The 22,962-nt window shown below is 35.2% G+C and overlaps 1 long non-coding RNA gene across 1 annotated transcript in view; it reads left to right on the forward strand.

The window, feature by feature from the left end:
* The window catches only part of LOC111090440, an 84,446-nt gene extending 63,558 nt beyond the window's left edge, over positions 1-20,888 (forward strand). Inside the window, exons 3-4 of the long non-coding RNA XR_005371887.1 lie at positions 10,555-10,660; positions 20,759-20,888. This is a non-coding gene — a long non-coding RNA (uncharacterized LOC111090440). The remainder of the gene's footprint in view (positions 1-10,554; positions 10,661-20,758) is intronic.
* The last annotated feature ends 2,074 nt before the right edge of the window (positions 20,889-22,962 follow it).

The following is a 22,962-nucleotide window of genomic DNA, read 5'->3' on the forward strand; positions in this document are numbered from 1 at the left end:
ATTTATCTTTCAGGTCAATTTTGTTTACTATTTTCCACTTATGTTATTATTTTTACTGAAGACAGAGAAAGAGACGTGTACTAAATTATAGCTTCTAACTGCAATTGATGGCATTCTGTAAAAAAGTGGTACAGCACTGAGCAGTGAAAGGCATATGGAGAGACTCAATTTTGTGATATAAGTGCCATTGTTTTAAAGGTCAGAAAGAATAAATTTTTTAACTTTCAGTTCTACCACTCTCTTTGGTGAAAAGTTTGTCTCCTCTGAGTTTCTGGACCATCTGTTAACTGAGGAGAATGATACCTACCTTATAGAGATAGTAAATTGGTAAAGATTAATTATAATTTTCAACACTTAGCAGGCTGCCTGATATTAACCTCTGTCCTTTTATTCATTTAAGAAATTAGAAAGTGAAGTTATAGAGCTTTTTAAAACACACTGCTTGTTTTCCAGCAAATCACTTAATCCTTTGGACTTATTTTTCTTTACTATTACTACTAGAAACACAGTACAATAGTGACTGTATTTCCCACATCTTGGAATTAGGGTTGGATCTATGAGACAGTGGATGCATATGACTTCTGAAAAGCACAGTGATCTGCTCGTATAGAAAGTGACTGATAAAATTTTATTTTTTGCTGAGCTTTGGCTCAAATATAATCACAAAATCTGACTTTGTAAAAATAACCATGCCCATGCCTTAAAAACTTAAATAATATTTCTTTTTTTTTAATTTTTATTTATTTATGATAGTCACAGAGAGAGAGAGAGAGAGAGAGGCAGAGACATAGGCAGAGGGAGAAGCAGGCTCCATGCACCAGGAGCCAGACGTGGGATTCGATCCCGGGTCTCCAGGATGGCGCCCTGGGCCAAAGGCAGGCGCCAAACCGCTGCGCCACCCAGGGATCCCCTTAAATAATATTTCTTAAGAAATGCATGCTGAAGTGCTTAGGTTTGAAATATCATGATGTCTACAACTTGCTTTTATTTTTTCCAGTTTCACTAAGATACAATTGATAAAGTTTAAGATGTACAACATGATGTTTAGTATATGTGTATATTGTGAAATGATTACCACATTAAGGTTAGTTAACATGTCCATCACTTCATGCAGTTACTTTTTTTGTGGTGAAACAATTCAGAATTGTTTTGTTAGCAAATTTCCAGTATACAATAGAGTGTCCTTAACTATGTTTACTATGCTATGCATTAGATGCCTAGAACAGATTCATCTTATAACTGAAATTTTGTACCTTTAGATCAAAACTTCATCATTTCCCCCACCCTATTTCTACTCTCTGTTCCTATTAGTTCAACTTCTTAAAAATTCCACATACAAGTGAAAGTATTCAGTATTTCTTGTTGCTGCTCATTCATGTGGTAACAAATGGCAGGAGTTGCTTCTTTAATGCTGAATAATACACTATTATATGTGTATATATACATATGTGTGTGTGTATTTACATTTTCTTTATCCATTCATCTATCAATGAACAATTAGCTTGTTTCTGTATTTTGGCTAGAAGGAATAGTGCAGTGAACCTGAGGATGCAGATAATCTCTTTAAGATAGGAATTTCATTTCCTTCAGATATATACCTACAAGTAAGATTGCTAGATCATATGGTAGTTCTATTTTTAATTTTTTAAGAAACTTCCAAATATTTTCCATAATGGCTGTACTAATTTACATTCCTACCAACAGTACAGAAAGGCTTCCCGTATCTTTACCAGCACTTGTTATCTCCTATCCTTTTTGATAATAGCTATGCTAAAAGTGGATGTGTATGTGGTTTTGATTTGCATTTTCTTGATGATTGGTGATACTTGAGCACCTTTTCATGTACTTGAAGGTTATTTATATGTTTCCTTTGTAAAAAATGTTCAGATCTTTTCCCCATTTTTAAATTGGTTATTTAGTGGGTTTTTTTGGCTATTAAATTGCATGAGTTCATTATACATTTAGTTATTAGATGTTTGTAAGATATATTATTTGCAAATATTTTCTCCCATTTTGTAGTTTGCCTATTCATTTTGTTGTTTCTTTTGCTTTACAGAAGCTTTTTTTTGGTGCTATGTTCCCACGTTAATTTTTCTTTTGTTGTTGTGCTTTTGGTGTCCTATGCAAAAAAACCCCTGCCGAAACCAATGTCTTAGAACATTTTCAATGCCAGTAGAGCTCTTTCTTTATATTTTTTTCCAGGAATTTATAGTTTCAGGCTTTATATTTAAGTCTTTAATCATTGAATCTATAGAGCACTTTGGGTAGTATGGGCATTTTAACAATATTAATTTTTCTGAACAATCAATGTAGGCTATCTTTCCATTTGTGCCTTTTTCAATTTCTTTCAGTGGTGTCTTACAGTTTTAAGTGTACAGATCTTTCACCTCCTTGGTTAAATTTATTCCTAAGTATTTTATTATTTTTAATACTATGGTAAGTGGGATTGTTTTCTTTATATCTTTTTCAAATAGTTCACTCTCAGTGTATAGAAATACAACTCGGCATGCTACTTTTGTATCATGCAATTTTACTGAATTTATTTATTATTTTATTTATTTTATTTATTAGTTCTAGCTATTTTTTGGTGGCATCTTTAGGATATTCTCTATAAAAGATCATGTTATCTACAAACAGACACAATTTTATTTCTTTCTTCCCCCATTTGGATGCCTTTCATTTCCTTTTTTTGACTAATTACTCTAGCTGGAACTTCCAGTACTATATTGAAAAGGAGTAAAATTGGGTAGCTTATCTTGCCTAATCTTAAAGGAAAAACTTTCAACTTTTCATTATTGAGTATGATGTTAGTTGTGGCCTTACCATATATGGCAATTATTATATTGTGGTATGTTCCTTCTATACCCAATTTGTTGAGTATTTTTATCATAAAATAATATTATGTTTTGACAAATGCTTTTTCTGCATCTATTGAATAATCACTTGATTTTGTCTTTCATCATATTAATGTGGTAGATCACATTTATTGATTTGCATATATTGAACCATCCTTGCATCCTATGGATAAATCTTACTTAACCATCATGTATGATCCTTTTAATGTGTTGTTGAATTTGGTTTGCTAGTGTTTTGTTTAGGATTTTTGCATCTATATTTATCATAGATATTGGCCTGTACTTTTGGGTGAGAACATAGGCTGAGCTTCATGGTTGAGTGAACCACTGGTTGTGTTCCACTCTTAGGAGAGGTCAATAGCCAAGCTCTCTAGTTTGATGGGGCTATAAGCTGGGCTATACAATTAGGTGGAGGTTTTAGAATTTCATTTTCCCACTGAAGAAACAATAGGTTTAGGGGATGCCCTCAATGTGAATCTGTGCTAATTTGGGAGAGTGGCAGTGTGGTCAAAGTGAAACTGCTTCTCTTACTTTTCTGGGTTTTTATTTTATTTTATTTTATTTTATTTTATTTTATTTTATTTAATCATGAGAGACACAGAGAAAGGCAGAGACAAGCAGAGGGAGAAGCAGGCTCCATGCAGGGAGCCTGATGTGGGACTTGAGTCCAGGACCCCAGGATCATGCCCTGAGCTGGGGGGAGACGCTCAACCACTGAGCCACCCAGGTGTCCTTCTGTTGTTTTTTGTTGATGGTGATTTTTTGTTTGTTTGTTTGCTTTGGTGGTTTTTTTTTTTTTTTTTTTTGGGGGGGGGGTTTGTTTTGTTTTTGTTTTTTTTTGTTTTTTATGGTCTAAGATGGGAAGGGGGGGGGGTGATTTAGCTTCATTCCTAGGTACTAAGATCTTCAGAAAAGAATCTTTCTATGCATATTGCTAATTGCTGTTTTGTGAGAGGGGACCAAAACTAGGAACTATCTATTTTGCCATTTACTGACATTAGCTATACTCTGCAACTTACTTTTAAGTAGTTCAGCAAATATAGTCTATCTATCTGTCAACCTATCTATCCATTCACCTCTAGTAAGAAATGAGGCCAGTAAGAGCAAATATTAATGAAACAGGTGAAGAATATTTAAGTGTTTATTATGCTACTCTTTCAACTTCTCTGTATGATGGAAACATTTTAAAATAAAAATGTTGGGGAAACATGAATAAAAGTCATTTGTCTTTATTTAATTGATAACTGCAATATTTTAGATGACTAGCTACTTAGTCTTCAATAATCTTTGTACCTAACTATATATATGATACCAAGCATTTATCATCTTATGTAACTCCAAATGGTAGGTTTTATTATAACATTTCCCAAATATAAAAACTAAAGTCTAGAGACAGAAGTAAGCAATGTGTCTCATAAGTAACAAAGCCATGTTCTATTGAGAGAGAGCCAACTTTTCCAGGATATAGTCTATGTCAAACATCTTTGGAACTTCTGAAAATTGTAACTGAGTTTAAAATGTGTAGCTTTTTTAAAAAATTTCAGACTATATTATACCTCAGCAAATACTATTATAAAAAATAAGTCTATCACAGTTTAGATGAAGACATAACATACAGCTTCTAGCTCATTGTGTTCATTCTCTTCCTATCTGTATTGCTCTCTTTAACAAACATCCAAGTGTGAGCTCTTCTTAGGGATATAGTTGAAATGAATCATAGCTGAGTTCTTTATAAAATGTGTCTTATCACCTACTAGTGATAACTCATATCTCACTTTCTTTACTTCAGACAACTCAACCATCTTTAGTTGAAGTAAAGCAGAAGGAAATTAAGCTGGAAAGTAGATATAAAACTCCAAACAATAAGTAAACAAAAACATATTGAACGTGCTTACTTGCATGCACTCTCTCTCTTCCCCTTTTCTCTCTCCCTCTTTCTCTCTCCCCCTCTCTCTCTTTCTTTGTCTCACACATGCACACAGGCATGCACCATGTGAGAGAAAGAAACCTACTTCTTGATATGGGTTGTAAAGTACTTCTTTCCACAAAATTCTACAAAATTTCCCTTCCAATTATAAAAGACTAAGAATATGCTCCCAGAAATGAAAAAGTTTAATTTTAAATATACCTATTTATGGCACTATAAAGGATTCATACAGTAATCCTGCCAAACTCAGGATTCCTTTTCTTCCCCCTGTGCTTTGATTTTTAGTTTAAATTTTCTATTTATTTCTCACAAGAAAAAGACTGAGAAGAAAATGATTGAAAGTAAAAAAAAAAAAAAAAAGTATTCTTGTCTCGAAGAATTATTAACCTAATTTTTTATATTTTATTTCTCATTTATTTATGAATTGCCACAGATATTTGGATTAATTGGAAATCTAAACACATATCAACTTAAATTAGGTCATTATGGTACACTTGATTTTTAATATGACTTGCTATTTGTATTCCCACCTCATTTGTTAAAAATGAAAAATTTACCTTATTCCAGTAATTAAGAGTGTTATTAGGATAGAAACAACTTAAATTATGTGACTAAGATAATTAATATGAAATAATTACATACAGATATGTTTACTATAATTCCTGAAATAATAAGACAGAAATTATTTTGTATTCTACAATAGAAATGAGTGGGCTGTTTTTGAAATCTGTTGACTTTGAACTACTTTATTCTACCTAGAATACATCCATATCAAACCTCCCAGTCTTTTTTTTTTTTTTTAAGATTTTATTTACTTATTTATGAGAGGCACAGAGAGAGAGAGGCAGAGGGAGAAGCAGACTCCATGCAGGGAGCCCGATGTGGGACTCGATCTCAGAACCCTGGAATCACAGCCCGAGCCAAAGGCAAATGCTCAACCACTGAGCCACCCAGGTGTCCCTCAAACCTCCAGTCTTACACCACACGACAATTCAATAGTTTGGTAATTTTTAAAATCATAGAGAAAGAGAAATCTATCCCATACTTAGGTGTAGTTTCTGTATTGCTGGGATATATGAGACATACATATCCCTGTATGAACATATATACAATAATACTTTTTTTTTTTCACATTTTGTAGTGTAAGGTACTAATTTTTAACAAGTATTAACTTCAATGACTGGTGCTCCTGGATAGCATACATTGGAACCAGCCTTGCAATGGGGTAACTCATTACTAAGTCAGTGTTTGCAGAACCAGAAAGAAAAGCCAAGGACTAAGAGATGGTGCTATAATCTTGAAAACAAGAATTTTTGCACTGCACCAAATTTGGATGTAGTGATGGAATATCAGACAGTAACTTAAGTAGATGAAGTATATAGCCAGTTAAAAGACAACCAGAAATGAAACTTAAGTACATTGGATTTCAGCTGTCATGTGCTTTATCTTTATAGTAATGAAGTATAGTTTACATTAAGGTCATAGGGAAATATACTTACATAAAAAGACTAGATAAAATGAATTAAATGTTTCATACTCTCTAAAAATAGTATGTTGTATACTGTTCATTAAATAAAGGCACTTTGGCATATGGCTAGTCTTTTATACTTTCAGTAATGTATTTGAACTGATGACACTCACTTGCCCAAGTAAGGGTAGTTCACAAGTCAAAACTTTACCTTCATCCTTACAGGAGCCTGCAGTGAGAGAAACAAATCTTAAAAAAAAAAAAAGAAAAAAAAGAAAAAAAAGAAAAGAAAAGGCATGCTTCTTTCCAGATTGAGCCTCTGAGTAATAAACTAACCATGATGATGATAAAAGGGTTATGATTATAATGGTGGTAATGATGCTGGTAATCATAATGATGTTACACTTTTATTGAGTTTCACTATATTCAAGTACTATATTATGTACTATACACAGTCTCATTTAATTCTTACAGAAATGCTAGGTAGACCGTTATTACTGTCCCTAGTTCAGAAGGAGGAAACTGAAGCTCTGGCAGTTGAAATAACTTGTACACACGGTCAAGTAGCTAGTAAGAGTCAAAGATAAGATGTACACTTTGATCTGTTTGCTTTCAAAAGTCATGCGTTTTCTCATTAGAGTATGCTTAAGACATTGTTTAAAGCAAGCAGTATTCACAATAAACCCAGTTACATATTTTTCCTTTAAAACACAGAGTAATACCTGGAAGGGAGATAAGTCTATTGCTTTCCAGTTCTACCTGAGCACAGGTATTGGGACTCTTCCTTCTCTTCCATCTCTCCAAGTAACAGAGATTGCACATTCTGTTTTAGGGGTGAATGGGCTTCTGAGTATTCTAACCTTTTTCCAGGAAAGGGGGCACACTAGTTAAGATGAAGCTTAGAAACTCTTGAGACATAAGCAGATCACACTTCAGAAAATTAACCTACAGGGTCTGGGTGTATAAGCACATGTAAATAAGGAGGTTTACCCAGTGGATATGGCTCCTTTGTAGAGAAGACATGTGATGCATGCTTAAAAGCTGATTGACAGGTTACCTGAGGTATTGGCTCAGCCTCAATGCGTTTCTGTTGTGATACTGATATATGGTTATTACCCCCTGCCCGTCTTTAGCTGGTTCCACTTAGGACCCTTTTTCTTTACCAAATTTATCCCCAGTAAAACATCATTCTCCCAGGTGTTAAACTAAGTGACTCTTATGTCTCACATATTGGTTACTCTGGGTCTTTAGTTTTCTTCTCATTCTGCCGTTTATCAGAGTCTCAAATACACATGCTTTTCAAGTTTTCTTATTTCTGAAATTAACATGTACCTTGGAATCTGTGGGGTCTTAAAGTCAGTCAAGCAGCAATCATGATTTAGTTGTTATTATCAGGTCACATGTGAACTATATCAGAGTTGTACATATTGTAATATATGATACAAATTTAGGTCTAAATTAATTTAAAAGTACTTTTTAGTTAAACATAACATTTTATTTTATTTTATTTTTTTAATGATAGTCATACAGAGAGAGAGAGAGAGAGACATAGGCAGAGGGAGAAGCAGGCTCCATGCACCGGGAGCCCGATGTGGGATTCGATCCTGGGCCTCCAGGATCGCGCCCTGGGCCAAAGGCAGGCGCTAAACCGCTGCGCCACCCAGGGATCCCTAAACATAACATTATAAGATAAACACTGTTATAGTGTAATTGGCAGAAATTTAGTATATTTAAAATTATGCTGTGACATAATTTATAACATCTCAGAGTACACAAAGAGTAGAATTATCACAGTACAAACTCTGCAGCTTGCTTCTTTAGTCCTTTCTAATTTTTATTTACAAAGGCCCTTTTCTTTTTTAGTATCTTCATTGAAGGACTTTATATAACATAGAATTTTCCCCTTTTAAATGTTCAATTCATTAATTTATAGTAATTTTTTAAATCATGCAAATATCACCACAATACATTCTTGAAACCTTCCCAATCCCCCCTAAAAGACCTTGTATCTATTTGCACTTTATTCCCATTCCCACATCCAGCCCCCAGCCATAGGCTTCCACTATTATAGATTTGTTTTTTTCTGTCCATTTCATATAAGTGGAATCATATAATATATAGTCTTTCATGACTAAACTCTTTCACTTTGTATAACATTTAGATTCATCTGTTTTGTAGCTTGTTTTCAGAATTATTAGAAGTGCAGAATAAATGGGTGTCACCCAACTGATATGATTAGCACCAAACCATTCCTATAACAGGAATGTTTATGCTGTGATGCATAAAGAAAGAGACAGGGTGGGAGGGAGAGTTTTTGTGGTTTTTTTTTTCCTTTCATACTTTTTAAGAACTTGAAGAAAAATGAAATTAATTGTTAACAGGAATGACTTTGAGGGGTCTCCAGGTGGCTCAGTCAGTTAAGCATCTACCTTCCACTCAGGTCATGATCCCAAAGTCCTGGGATCAAGCCCCATGTCAGCTTTGTGCTCAGCTGGGAGCCTGCTTCTCTTTTTCCCTCTGCCTACTGCTCTACCTGCTTGTGCTCTGTCTCTCTCTCTCTCTCTCTCTCTCTCTAACAAATAAATACATAAGTAAATAAAATCTTTTTTTTTTTTTTTTAAAGAATGATTTGACCTATTTAAGTGAGAAAAAGCTAAAGAAATTTGCAATACTTATCTTGAAGGAGAAGTGATGCATAGGGAACATGCAGCTGACTTCAGGTATTTATGAAGGGTTGTCTCAAGATTTATTTGTTCTAATATTAATGAGAAGAGATTACAGGAGAGTAGTCTTCTTTCATTCCAATATTATGCAAAAATACTTTGTAGCATTTAAAATTTATATCTCTTTTCATAATATATTCAGATTGCTCTCTAATAATCAGACATGTCCAACACCAGACCAGGTTGTCTTAAGGTACAGTAGACTCACTATAAGGTGGGGTCAGGTGTAGAAAGCCCCTGACCACTAAAAAGATAGTATTCCTTGAATGGTTTAGGAAGTAGACTTAATGGTCCTGCAATTCCCTTCCCACTTATAGTCCCTTCCAGTTATCAAATCCCAATTCTATAGAGCTTTTTGTAAGGACTTTTAATGGCTTGTACAATGGAGTTACAGATGATGGAATCTCAGGGTGGCAAGAAAAATATTTTAGAGCATAAATAGTTCCAACCAACTGCTCCTTTTCGTATTTTTCTTGGCAAAACTATCAAAATATGACACCCGCACCCCTGAAGATACGTTTATTTTATAGTAAACAAAGGGGAAAGCAACTGTATTTGAATTTTTTAATTTTTTTTTAAATTCTTTTTATTTATTTGTGATAGTCACAGAGAGAGAGAGAGAGGCAGAGACACAGGCAGAGGGAGAAGCAGGCTCCATGCACCGGGAGCCTGATGTGGGATTCGATCCCGGGTCTCCAGGATCGTGCCCTGGGCCAAAGGCAGGTGCCAAACCGCTGCGCCACCCAGGGATCCCAAAGCAACTGTATTTGAAAGTGACTGCTTTGCTTTAAGAATCTGAATCTAAATGTACTTATCTCAAGGGAAATGGAGAAAAGCTATATGATATGGACATCTGTTTTATACTATTGCATTTTTCTGCTCATACCTTGCCTCTTTTCAAAATAAAACACTTATCTCTTTGAGGAATTTACCATCCCAATTTCTGTGTAGTTCTTGGAGGTTATATTTAGAGTTCTCTGGCTGTAGAAATAGACATGTGACCCAATAATGGCTAATCATTATACACCATTCCCCTGCTCCTTCTTTTAGAGTGATTGGTCAAAGGATGGGCTCATTATTAGTTGACTACCCCCAAGAGTCTTTCTCTTTCTTTTTGGTTTATAAATTTCAGATAATTCAAGCCTTAATTTCTGCGTAGGTAAAGTTCCATTTCTAGAGGCAGAGGGAAATTAGAGTAAAACCCTTTAATTAATTAATTAATTAATTAATTAATTAATTTATTTATTTGAGAGAGAGAGAGAGAGAGCAACCATAAGTGCAGGGAGAGGCAAAAGGAGAGGGAGAGAGGGAGCCAACTTCACACTGAGCATAGAGCCAGATGTGGGGCTCAATCTTATAACCCGAAGATCATTACCTGAGCCAAAATCAAGATTCAGCTGCTTAGTCAACTGAGCCACCCAGGTGCCCGGCAGTGCAAAACTCATAAGGATCTTGGAGAAAGAAGAAAGGAGAGAGTGTGAAAAATCAAGCATTTTGCATTTCTGAAGCTTCAGAGACCAACTCACTCTCTAGACTCCTATAGTAAGTGAGCTAATACATCTTCATTATTTTTTTCTTAAGCTTGTTTGAAATGGATCTCTGTCTTTTGCAACTTGAACCTTGAGTAATAGTGACAGTACTACTAGTGGTGAATGTGACAAATTCCAATGCACAGGATTTGGGGAAGGTAAGTAATGAAGATTCCTTTATATCTGAAGATTCCTTTATCTGATTAGGATATTATGATGGTAATAATAATGCTTGTCATTGAATCATGTTTGAACTATCAGCCTCTCAGTCTTCATAGGCATTCTTTTATTTGTGTGAGTTTTGGAAGTTTAATTTAAAAAAAAGTCAGAAACTTGGATTATGTGTAGGCTGCTCCCAACATCCTTTTAAAAGACTACACAGGGCACCTGGGTGGCTCAGTGGTTGAGCATCTGCCTTTGCTCACATCATGATCCTGGGATGCTGGAATCGAGTCCAGCATCAGGCTTCCCACAGGGAGCCTGCTTCTCCCTCTGCCTATGCCTCTGCTTCTCTCTGTGTCTCCCATGAATAAATAAATAAAATCTTAATAAAATAAAATAAAATAAAATAAAATATTCCACATAAAAGAGAAAGATGTTTGTAAACTAACATGTTTGGTAGCAAAAGGAAGCAGCAAAAACTTTTAACAAAAGATGGACACTTGAGGAGCCAGAGAAAAAGAGAAGACTGGTATCTCAAGATCCTCCCAAATATCTCCTGATTAGTACCAAATGATCTGAAAAGGTGGTGATTATGTCATAATGTACCTTTCACTGAGGACAGCCAAGTGGCAGAGAGGCAATTTGCCATGCCTTACTGTTCCAGCCAAATATTTCACTTTGCTTAGATACAAGGTACAGTATAGGGACATTTAGTTGAGGTGTAAACTGCCTGGTTTTTAGTTTTAGAGACTAAACATAGGAAAAGTAAGATAGATGTTACAGGACCATGAGTCAATAGTATTTCTGGTTATTAAGTACTGGAGAACACTGGAATTGTCATATAACGTAGCTGATGGTGTTTTCAAGATTGTGTTGACAGAGAAAATCCAAGCTTGCCAATGGTAACAATACTCCAGATCAGAAAAAGGATGTTGTGCCCAAGATTGCGAATCCGAGAAACCACCAAGGAGCTAACACCGATGCAAACACATGAGGGTTTATTTACAAGCTTGAGCTTGGGTCCAAGTATACCCGACACAGCTGAGCAGGGACTTGGACCCCGAGGTGGGTTTCAGCTGAGTTTTATGGGCTGGTCTAAGGGACCTCCAAAAAGGGTGGAGGAATTTCTCAAGTTCTGTTTACATTTTGATATGGAGCCTTCAAGGGCATTAAGCTCTGTTCTTATTCTAATAGGGGCTTCCTGCCCTCGGCTTGGGCTCTGTTCTTATTCTAATATGGGGCTTTCTAGGACATTAGGCCGGAAACTGTCTTGTTCCTGTAACTGAAGTAAGGTAAAGTTCAGCTCTTCTTCACAGGGGCCTGGGATGGCTGTACTTGTGCTAACGCTAAACTTGAGGTGGAATGGCCTTGATTTTTCTCGGCCTCCACAAGGAGAGCTGACTCTCTGTACCACATGCCATGAAAATGACAATAGAGAAGATCCATTTAGGTTATCTTCTTTTCCTTCTATTATATAGTGTGAATTTTGTAGTTGATTACAATGATCATTGACCCAGTGGTATCAGGATCACATCTGGATTCAGGCCTTTTTGCTGGATGTAGTAACTGAATAACTCTGTGTGCTTCACCTTTGGCCTGGGAGCACTTGTGTGTGTGTGTGTGTGTGTGTGTGTGTGTGTGTGTGTGTGTGTTCAGAAAAGTTGCATTATAGCAGGGGAGGAAATTCTTGAAAATAAACTTGTGAACACTGACAAAGATTCTCCCATTGAGCAAATTCTACTGAAACTCTTCTGAGCTCTTTTTCAAGTAGACCTTGACTTTTGGACTTCCATGTTTGTCTCTGCTTGTCCAGTTTTAGCAGGAATTCTGCTAAATCGGGTTAGCCATCCTTAATCTCTGATTGAGTGCCACATCTTCTATTAACCCCCAGGTGATATCTGATCACCTTGGCTTCCCTTCAACAAAAATCCTGTCAGGTTGGTTTAGCTAGACTCTCCTCTTACCCTGATGTTTCTTCTGAGTAATTTTCTATTCACTGACTCCTGCCTTGCTCTTTGGTATAAATTCCAACTTTTCCTTTCTGTGTTCAAAGGTCAGCTCTATCTCTCTCCCCTACTACAAAACCCCATTGTCATAGCCCCCTTGTATCCTTATGATGACAGTCTTTTTTGAGTAAAGTCTATCTCACTATTTTTTAACAAGAATCATTGAATAAATCATTTATCTTTAATAAAACAAACAGAAAATCCATCCTAAATTCAGATTTTATTTAATATCCACAAAGAGACATTTACATTTCTGGAAAATTTTCACTAAGTACCAATAAATTAATCTTTATTTAGGAAATTTCAGGCATCAGTTGGAAAAGTATTTTGGTACAGAAAAAGAATTTTGTCACTCTTAAAAATCACACAATTTTAACAACTATCCCTGCATCAGCAAGTAAAAATCAAGTTGTGTTTTCCATGGCAAGAAGTTGTAGCTTTAAGCATGTGAACTCTATGTTTGGCAACACGGTTATGGAAAACATATACACTTTCTAAGTGATATATGATTAAAGGGAAAAAAGTAAGACCTGTAAGAAAAGGCCAAAAGAATCTGGGGTGAAAAGTGCCAATAATTTTCCAGTGTGTGGGGAAAAAAACTTTCTGAAAACCAACTAAGATGGGACAATTGCATACTAATTGCCTACCAATTAGACACAGTAAAATGATGTCAATGAGCTCCCCGAATTGCTGTTATTTTCTGTTTTCATGAGGTTTTAAAATTATCCTTTTATTCCATTCACCATCCCTCCTCGGCTATAGAATTTCATTACCCCCTTTTTTTGTCTGAAATTATAGCTCAAATTCAAAGGCCTAATTAAGAAAGAGGAATTCGAGCAATTCTGACAACTTCTTTTCAATAGAAAATCTTCTCACTGAGCAATTCAGTCCATTCAAGAGTAACTACAGCAAAGCTTTCCCTTAATGATCGATATTGTTCTCCACTAAGGCTCTGACCTCATCAGAGTAGTTAGTCCTGCCAGTTTGGTAACTTTCTCCCAAATAATTCTTTGCATTTAAAATTATTTGCTGCCTGAAGGCACAGCAGTATAGCAAATCTAGACCAATGGTTGCAATATGAGCTTAACATAGAAATTTTTAAAAGGAAGGGAAGGGAAGGAAAAGGACAGAAAAGGAAAGAAAATCAGAGACAGTAAATTCTCTATACAAGAATTCTGGGAGGTCACCCTATTTGCCATTTACACCTGTTACTGCCACCATTTCTGCCCACCCCCTACTTTCATACTGACATAGACTTGTTTTGACTGAACTTTCCTCAGGCTCCTCTGAGCCGCCCTTGTAATTAGGTCATGATATCTTTGCATCACTCAGTTTTAGCAAGAATCCTGTTAAATCAGGTTAGCCAGACTGTCCTATCCTTGATAATCTCCTTTGGTGCCTGATGAAATTCCTCATTCCCTACCCTTGGTATCTGATCACCTTTAGGTATCTTCAGAAACTCTTGTCAAGTCAGCTTAAGCAGAATCCTCCCACCTCATATTTCTTTGTAAATTTATATCTATTGATCCCACTCTGCATCTTGGTTAAATCCCCATTTGTCTTTGTTGTATTTGGTATTGAGCCCAGTCCTATGCTAAGATGTCATTTCCCCTATTGGAATCGTTCCTGAACTAAATCTGTATTTACCACTCTAAGTAATGTCCAGCTCTGGTTTTTTTAAACAGTACCCAGCACTCTTTCTTCATCCCCTGGTCTGTAAAACTAAACTGACCCTAGCATCTGCATACAAACAGATGCATTATCTGTTTATAATCTCTCTGTCCACTTCTGTATTCAATTTTCAAATCTCTATTCTTAAAGATAGTAATCAAGTGTTCCATATAAACTACTATGGCATAAAAAATAATTTTGAGTGGAAAACATCGGAGTTCCTGAAATCCCATATCTGCCTAAAAGCAGCATCTCCTGGAAGAACTCCATTGTCATATAAACTCCTAGGGAGAAACTCTAATCTCAGAGAAAAGAAGTCAGTGCCACACCCAAACAGACACTATCACAAAGGTATCATCTGTCCCATCTAGTCTCTTAAGGGCTCATTTATCTTTGCAAAAACACTTTTATTTTTACTTAAGTGCCTTTTCCTCCCCTTTGTAAGAAGTCATTTGTTTTCCCAGAAGTGCCCCTAAACCCTTCCATATTAAGATTTTATAAGCCACAAATTCTGACTCCTTGAGTCACATTTCTTTATGAACTTTTGCTTACATATATAATTAAACCTGTTTTATTCCCCAGTTGTCAATTTAATTTGCAGGCCCCTACACAAAAGTCTAAGAGGGTAAAAGAAAAGTTTTTCCTCATAGAAAATAAAATTTCAAGGTCAGATCCCTCCACAATAACTACCTACAGAGCTACAACCAGGCTCCCATTATATGATGGATGTATCTTTATTTTTTTTTAATTTACATATACACAACTCTGTTTCTTTCTTTTTTTGAATAAACTCTAAGTTCTTTTAAAGTATAAAAATTATTATATTCATCTGTAGAACTTCTTTATGCCTTACACAACATGAAAGCAAAGTATCCTTAATAAATGCATGTCAAATGAATGACTGGAATACACAAGTGAATATATTAGTTATCCTATAGAGGAATTGTCAACATAGTCAGAACATTGTTTCAACAATCTTCTAGGTTCTTTGATTGTATCTCAGAGATTCAATAAATCTACATCATCAGTAAAACACAATATCTGAAACTCAAAACAATCCCAACATCCTCTCAAGGATTTATAGATTAAAGATACACGTGAACTAGCTTATTTCATTATTATCTAGGCAGTGGGTCTAAGAACACAATTACATAGTTGATGATTTAACACATTTAACACGTATGAGGAAAATAGCAAACATATTCAAGGCTATTAGTTTTCAGTCATATTACCTGAAGTAGTTTACTTAATTTCACAAGAATGCTATAGGGCAGGGATTCCTAATTTCATAGGAGGAAACTAAAGGCTATTAGTGTAAGTAACTTGTTTCAGGTCATGCCTCCAGTGATTCTTACACTTGGAATTCAAAGTTTTTAATTATAGTGTGTATTTTTAAAGCAGTTTAACGTAAGTTTCCTCCTCGTAGATTGTGATTTTTTGATTCTCTAATACCAATAGGAAAGTCGAGATTTTCTCTTCATCTAGAAATGGGGAAGTCGAGAAAAACTGCTGGGTTGCAGCTTAAGTTCTTTTACCAGCTGTATTTCCTACTGAGAGTACAGTTCAGCAAAATAAGGGAATTTAGTTTCAAGATAAGAGCATCCCAGTGTGATTAAACTTGAAAAAACCTTTTCAGGGAAATAACTAAGTATTTTACATGAGTGTATCTTCCAAAGGAAATATCAGTCAGACCCATTGCAGCCTAGCAGTTCTACCCTCTTGAGAAAATATAAATCATTGATGAAGGAAACAGTGTAAACAAGGTTCCCATGAATTAAGTAGCTATTTGGGAGCTGTCCTAGTTTGTTATCTCTACTAGAGTACAATAAAAGGACAGAAAAAGGAATTAAAGTAAAAGCAAGCAGAAGCATTACTTACGAAGGAATCATACAAGATAATTCCAGACAGGTTAGAAACGACTCTGAATGAAGTATGAAGTACCCTGGAAGAGTCTTCACTACAGGAAAGGAATAACCAGAGGGAGGGGACTATAGTGGTCCAACAAACACATAGTGCCACCCAGCAGTAGGTTAGTTCTAGACAAGGGACTATGGGCTAGCCCACAGGAAATCTTCAACTGAATCAACTGAAAAAAAAAAAAAAAAAAAAAAAAAAGAAAGAAAGACATATCAAAATGAGACCCGTTAAAGGTTTACTTAAAAATGTTGCTAAGTTTTCTATTTATGCACTGTTTTAAAAGCTATTTTCTCAAATAGGCCATCCATCAGGGAGAAAAAATCTAATTTACTAGAACTCAAAGAATCCCCCCCAAAAACCTTCATGTTTTTTCCTAAATACTAAAATAATGAAAGTAATGAATACTAAGGAAAATAATATTACCAGTTAGAAATTGTTCTAAATGTGATTTTTGACACATAAATCCTTGCCTATCCATGTCTAATTAAAATCATATATTTTATCAGTATTATTATATCATATTTTCTCTTATAATCATTCCTTCAAGCACTTGATATCTTTGTATATATAAACATAACTTTTAAAATATTTTATTTCAGTATATTAATGTATTTAACTTACATAAATGTTTTCCTCTTAATAGTATTTCAGTTTGTCTCTCTGACAAATACACTTTTGTAAAAATCTGCATGCATATCAAAGATTTTTTTAGATCTGGCTAAATTTTTCAAAATTACTATGTCTGAAAGATGTATATTTAAACATCTTACAAACATTGCCTGTTGCTCTTACTAGTACAGGAATCTCTACCCATCTTGCATCAGTGGCTGGGCTGGGCTCTCTTCAGATTGATCCATGCAGGCTGTATGATTGCTTTGTTTTCATTTCATAATATTTAAGACAAAAGTAAAAGTAAACCCTAAAGCCACAGGTGCTGGAACACAAATGGGTCGAATCACTCCTACCTTCCTACCCACCCCTATAATCCCTGCTTCTTGTGTCTCTGGTACCAGATCTTGGTCTGTGGCCGGTCTTTAGGTAGTACAATTTTATTCTGAAGTTTGGGGAGAAAGGATACTAAGAGAAGACCTGAGGCCTAGAGAGAATTTGGAATGATTTAAAATTGGAAGCAGGGACAGTGGTATAAATTTCTCTTCCATATTTGAGGAGATCCTCAACCACAGAATGGCTATCAAATTAATGGGAAAATAGTTGGGAAAGTTTGAAATTCTTTCTATGTCAAGCCAAGGCCCTGAAGGGACATGGTTTAGCAAGTGACAACTTCTGTAGCATTAGTCTTTGTGTCAGAAATTTGGTAGGGCAAGAGGATCCCTGACAGTGTATTTAACAATTTTAAAGAATTCTGCACTTCTGGCATATTCACTGCTGCCCTCTTCATTTTATGTCTACCTGCATAAGAAACAGAACATCAGTATTTTTGTTGTTTTTGTATTTTTTAGTTGCTGGGTTTTTGTTTTGTTTTCTTCAAACTTCAGGTATTTTGGGATTTGCAGGAAGAGGAGAAGAATGAATATTGGGTTGATGACCAATATAACCAATTTTGCAAAGCACTTGGCAGTAGTCAATAAATATGTGCTAATATTGTTATATAAATCAAAGCAAGATAGACAGATGGCAATTTATAGAAAAATAAAAGAGAAAATTCTGATCCTTCTTAGTCAAAAGATGATATTCCAGGTTCATACTTACATAACACATTCGGATATAGGAATTGTATCTCAGCTCCAAGTCTACACATGCCTGTTGTCTCTAACTAGAGCATTTTCATCCTGAACTACAAAGATAGAAATATTTAGTGGAAAGAGAATATCTCCCAGATAAGAGTTCTACCTCAGTTTCCCTCACAGAATTGCAATACGTGTCAAACCCTCCCCAAACTCCTCTAGGTACAGAAGTTAATGGCTAGAATTTCCCACGTGAATACTGGCTGTGCATTACAGGGTTAATCAGTATAAACCTGAGACTCTCCCTCTAGTTCACAGGTTCCGTTGTAGGTAGAAATTCTCTTTCCTTTTTAACATTTGCAGCACTGTACAGCAGCTTTAGTAAAATATACTAAATTCAATATATGTGAATTAAATTAGCTATTTATGAAAAAATATTTAATTGTTTTGGAAAAGAGAATAAAGTGTGTGTGTGTGTGTGTGTGTGTGTTCTTTTTGAAAAGATTTCAATCTTAGTATTTCAAGTCTGGTTTTTGTATTTTGGCTTTTGATGATAAAAGAACAAACATTCCTGATATATGTCTTTCCTGGAGAAGCCTTTATATTTTAGTTCTTATTAAAGTAGAATTAAAGAGTCAGTTTTTGGGTTCAATTGTCTATTTAAAGTAGTTGGCAAATCATCTGAGTCATACACAAAATGAATAAAAATAATTGAGAGTAAATAAATCTATGTATTCCAAGATTTAAGGCTAACAAATGAAAGCAATGTGTCATAATTTTAATATGATAAAGTATTTTTGATTTTGTTGCATACCAATGCAGACTACGTATTGCATCTCAATTAAGAGGATGTTTTCATTGAAGTAGGAAGTACGTTTCATCCAGGTATCTGTTAATTACACCTTCATTATCATAAACATTATAAAGTGGCCAATGATTCAGACCTCAGTAGAATCTATACACTTCTGCTTGTTCTGGCTAAGGTATCTGTTCTATCTGCTTTGAATTTATATACTTCTATTTATTCTAAGGCAGTTGCTTTATCTGCCTTAGCCATGACAAACTTGAATACATAAGAGAGTATAAAGAACATTAGATTTCTGTTCTAGTTTTCATCTGAAAGCTTAAAAGCATTTTTTATAGTAATAAAAGCCACAAGAAATAAGAGCCAGAATTAAAGTGTTGCTTTGCAACTCTCTTATATTAAAATAACCATTACATATATATATATATAAAATGGTATATATATATAAACATATATATACATACACATACATACACACACACACACACACACACACACATACACACACACTAGCCAAAAACATAAGTTTAATTATTTGGACTTCAGATAAAGAGAAGTAAAGATTTGGAAAGCACCCTGGATCCCTTTTTTTCCCCTTTCTCTTTCCATATTCAGCCCAATTCCACATGCTTAACTAATCCCTTTACTTCTACTGTTACATCTCTGTTGGACTATTGCAAAATTAATTTCTTTTAGTTCCTTTCTCTGGCTAAATTTGTTCCACACTTGGGGATTTTGCTCTAGTTGTTTCTAGGTTTAGAGCATTTTCAGTTGAGAACTTTGAATTATGAGGTCCTTTTTGACCAAGTCTCAAAAAAATGTCCTTCAAGAGTAAGGCTTCCTAATCAATGAATCTACAAGATAATTTCTTACTGAAGTCATTATCTATCACTCTATTTTTTATCTTTGTAAAAAAGATAATATTAAAAGTATCATGTTCAATTATTTGTACTGTGAATTTGAAAATAAAATTATACAACAAAAAATATAGAAAGGTAGTATAAATTTTTATTTCATAAAATTTATGAAATCCTTTTCATGAATTCCCCAATGTTTCCCTACTAGATAGCATTACAACTTAGACTGGTCAATTAATATCTCTTCTAGGTTAAGTTTTTTTTTTTTAACAAATTTGATATTTTGTCCATTCATATCAGACCTCAGTTTGGGGTCATCTACTTTGGTTAGTAAATAGTCATTTCCCTGCTCTGCACCCCATCCCTTATCAACTCTCAAGATGAAGTGTGAATGCACAAGTGAGTTTACTCAGTCCTTGCAGTATTTGTAGTATTTGTTCCCTGGAGCAAAATAGCTGATGACATTTGGTTCCAGACATGCACTGAGATGTGACTGATCTTTCTAGACATTCAGAATGAGGGGTGGAAACAACCACTGGAATCCGATTCTCACTCACTTTGGTTTTAAATACTTCTGCACATGATGACATCTCTATCTTTTCTTTGGGTTATGATGGTTTGTGTTTCCTGTCAGAATTGTCATGTATCCTTACCAAATGTACAGGATTTCTGTGCACCTGTATTCATAGGGAACTAGGTACACTAACCATATTCTTCTATATTATTTATTCCATCTGCCATCTCTTTTGCTCTGTGTTGGGTATAGAATGCAATCTGCCCCATGCCTCTCCTTCTAGGATTAGATCATTATTTCTGATGCATTCAGGCTCCCACTTTCCTAGACTCTGTTTCTAGATATTGAGTCTGAGGGTGTACAAAAAAAAAATGGTTAACTTAGCAAGACTAAGACTGTGATCTTATAAAACCTGCTGGCAAGGTGATCCTTTGGTAACAGCTGATTGGTAAAAGTGGCTCACTGTTCCTAGACATTTTGTGCAAACAATATGATTTATGCTTTCCTTCTGGGAGCCTGAGATTTTGGCACATGTTAGACAGAAGGTGACTGTGTCACCACCTACAATACATGCTTTGGAATCAAATCTCTAATGGGCTTCCCTGAGTAAAAACATTGCACCCATGTTGTTGTATTTAGTTGCTGTGTAAGAAGAATATACTTCATGAAGCCACCATGGGAGGAAGAAAGCATAAGGAAGCCTGCACATGGATTTTTCCAGACTCCACATACTGTATATCCTTCCAACATTGCTGTAATAAGTCTTAGCCATGAAATAAAGAAATGATGAATCTTGTGACTCCTTCTAGTAAATATACAAATAAGAGGGTCTTAAGGACCGCAGCACAGATCAGTTTAGGTGAGAAATAAACAGCAACAACAAAACCTGCTTTATCTCCATGCTTTCATTACTATGATGTATTTTTTTCTGTCCCACAACCTTCTGGGATTTATTTCCTTTTGGGTATGTTTTATAACTGCATTTCTCTGAAAAATGATTTCCTGAAAGCATTCAACAACTATACAGGTACTTTGGGATCATTTTTGAGGGGGTGTGTGCCCATTAAAAGTTACTTGCACTTTTTTCCAGGGAGAAAAAGTATGTCTTGTGGAAGATTTCAGTCAAGGGACCACATGGAACTCTGATGGAAAACTGTACAGTGGATTACATTCAATAGGTAGAGAGGTATTTAAGATGCTTATCTGAGACAATAGTTTAGGATAAAAGTGACCTGAACCAAGGTAATTAGAGTGGAAAAAAAATGGGAGGGGGATATTTTAAAAGGTTTAATTTATATGCCTGCACAACAAACAGAACATAGCACTTGCACTTTGATATAACTCTCCTAACTATCCTTTTATGTGCCTGCTTTACAATGGGGTAATAAAACTTATATGCCTGGAAGAACAAAAGAAAATTTGATTCACTGTATAGCTTTATGTTGGTTATTTTTTTAAAAAGATTTTATTTATTTATTCACAAGAGATACACAGAGAGAGGCAGAGCCATGGGCAGAGGGAGAAGCAGGCTCCATGCAGGGAGCCCAATGTGGGACTCAATCCTGGGACTCCAGGATCACGACCTGAACCAAAGGCAGATGCTCAACCACTGAACCACCTGGGCACCCCATATGTTGGTTATTGAATGTAACACAAGTCAATGCTTTCTTTCTGAGTTTTCTTCTTGTTTAGATTTTATCCAGTGAGTACTGCCAAAACCCTATCCATTTAAATCCTAGAATTCTCTTAAGTTTACTATTTTTCATAAATGCAGTTTTGAAGTTCTGAATACCATTATGGACATTAACGAATTGTATATGTAGGCATCCTCATTTCTGAGACATGGAATAGAAGAGAATGCTAAAGCACCCAACTTCCTGAATCTCTAAGGCTTATTCCCCCCACACATCTTTCTTGCGTTTCCCACCAGTCATAAATGGCGTTAAATGTTCCACTTACACCTAGCTAAAATAAATAAGGATGAGAGAAAACATTCTGTGATAACATAGTAACAGGGAATCAGGTAATGACGTGGATCAAGGGCCCCATTCAATGTTTATTGAACAAATAAACATTTTGAACTTTTATTTTGAACCAGGCAATATGTTGGGTGGTACAGGGTTTACAAAAGTGAATAATGTATGGACCTCTCTTTAAAAGAATTTATGGTAGCTTTGTGATTAGAGGATGTGAGAAACTTGCCTACGGAAGTCATTTCCTTTCTTCTACCCAAATAGATGTTAAGGTACCCTCTCTATGGCCTTTCTAAAGTGTACTTTTAGGAATATCAGTCTGTTAACAGCCAGAAGCATGCACTGTCTAGGGCAGAGACTGTAGCAGGAATATTTAGTAGGAGACAATGATAGTATGTTGCAGTGAAGGGGTAATTAAAAATAAAGGTAAAAGATGGATAGGATAAGAATCACATTGTCATGTGAGAAAAAATAAATTGGACTTGGGAGGTGGAAGGAATGGACAAGACATAATGATTCTTAGGTTAATTTGTGATAGAAAATAATTTTAGTTCTCTCTTGGAAAAATTAAAAATTATTAGGAGTATTAAATGGAGACATATGGAATTGAGGGGGTGGGGAAAGTTTCTCAGACTATATTTACTTTTAAATGCCTTTAGTTTAGTGCACTAAAGAGCCATCATATTAGAAACAGTCGATATTTATCTTAAAATTTGACCCTGACACAGTGAATGCAGTGTCAGGTAACACCATGTTCCAATGATGGTGTGTAAAGAGAACTAAAATATATATGAACTTTTATTTTCACTCATCTTCCAAGAGCAGCTTCATTTTCATCTTATATTGGCAAGTATTTTTTTGTTTCAAAAT

The sequence above is a fragment of the Canis lupus genome, chromosome 17, assembly GCF_011100685.1.
Source record: "Canis lupus familiaris isolate Mischka breed German Shepherd chromosome 17, alternate assembly UU_Cfam_GSD_1.0, whole genome shotgun sequence".
NCBI classification, from domain to species: Eukaryota; Metazoa; Chordata; class Mammalia; order Carnivora; family Canidae; genus Canis; species Canis lupus.